This window comes from Octodon degus, unplaced genomic scaffold (assembly GCF_000260255.1).
Source record: "Octodon degus isolate 3935 unplaced genomic scaffold, OctDeg1.0 scaffold00112, whole genome shotgun sequence".
Classification (NCBI taxonomy): Eukaryota; Metazoa; Chordata; class Mammalia; order Rodentia; family Octodontidae; genus Octodon; species Octodon degus.
In genome coordinates, this window is record NW_004524688.1 from 7,800,953 (window position 1) to 7,802,640 (window position 1,688).

Genomic DNA, 1,688 nt, shown 5'->3' on the forward strand with positions numbered 1-1,688 from the left:
AAAAAAAAAAAAAAAAAGAACAGGTGATAGCAGGTGCATCAGAGAGGAATAGGTAAATAAAGCTCTTATAAGGCTGAGCCTAGTAACAAACCATCCACTAAGACACCACAGAGGAACCACAGCAAACCCAACCTTCTGTCATGCTCATGATCCTTCTAACACCTGCCACACATGACCACTTCCCACAGCTGGACCACCACCCATAGTTGTTTTGTAAGAAACAAAAACAACTATGCATTAGACACTTATCAAGGGCTGTCTGTGAACAGGTCCCTGCAACTCATGATGCCAGCCAAGAATCAGATTCTGAGCCCCAAATGCCAGGCCACTGCCCCAAGTGGATGAATGTCTACTGGTTCTTTGGGAGGCAGCAGCAGCTTCTATAATTGTTCCCCATGTCTCAGAAATACAGCACCATAACTTCAGGCTCTGGTTTTTAGGTCCTTTGGAGATTCTTAGACAAAATTTCTTCTGCTTAATCTAGTTGGATTGGATTTTCATTTGTTTTTCTGAATGGCATTGCCACCTATGTAAAAATGATGGCTTACCAAAGCTTACCTTAGTAATGTCTGAAAGCCCTCCCATGACTGAATTACTCCAAGGAATTCTAAGTGAGAAATTACCACAGGACAGGGTCAAAGGTGAAAAATATCATAAACAAGAAATAACAAAAGGTAACATTTCAATTTATTCCAAAGTCCTGTTGATAAAACTGACAGCACACATGAATAGCCTTTGGGAATTATCGACCACTAAACCTAGCTGACAGCAAACCAGGGTCTAAGAATCAAGTCCATGTCCCAGAACTTAAGAGGCACAGACTACACACACATTTTCATCAGCTGCCATAAATCCTTCCTTGGTTATAACCTTTAAGATTTAAGTACTGAGATATTTTCTATAGCCTGCTCTTCACTATATGTATTCCTTCTTGACATTCTTGTAATTCTAATGGCCCCAAGCATTCTTTCTTTAACATTTCTCTATCTGGTCCAATCTTAGAAAGTCAGGAAAACACTCATGACACATGGAATGCAAATAGTCATGCTTTAACACCTAGGTCCTTCATCTGAACATGGCAAAACCTCATCTTGGGCCGGCCAGATAGCTCAGTGGACTAAAGTGCCTACTTAGGCAGAGCACAGGGACCGGGGTTCAATCCCCGGCACCACAAGATGGGCAGGCCCTGCCCCCAGGGCGTGCTGAGACAGCAATTGAGACTGGGCATGGTGGCACACGCCTGTAATCCCAGCATTGAAAACATGAGGATCACTAGAGTCCAATCAACATAGTGAGATCCTACAAACCTTGTACTAAATACTAAATAAATAAATAAATAAATAAAACCTCATCTGTATACAGGGCCTACACCTTACTTGGGGTTTTCCAAAAGGATTACCAACCCTGAAAATCAAATATTCCTGTGGGAGCCACAACAATAACTCAAAAATATTTTCTTGATACATTAATTTTTTAAAAGAAAATTCAGGTAGCCTCAAAAGTATCTTTTGATGTTTAGACTTGCTATCTTTTCTTCAGAAAAGAAAAACATTTCAAAAATGACATTCTTCAGAGAACATTTAAGAAGGAAGCAGAGGGCTGGAGAGATGGCTCAGTGGTCTAAAGCACCTACTTGAAACAAGCTTGGCAAAGCACAGGGACCGCGGTTCAATCCCCCAGCACCACAT

At 41.2% G+C, this 1,688-nt stretch overlaps 1 protein-coding gene across 2 annotated transcripts in view; it reads right to left on the reverse strand.

The window, feature by feature from the left end:
* Rptor (regulatory associated protein of MTOR complex 1) overlaps nucleotides 1-1,688 on the reverse strand; it is a 427,093-nt gene that overhangs the window by 347,815 nt on the left and 77,590 nt on the right. The window lies entirely within an intron of this gene.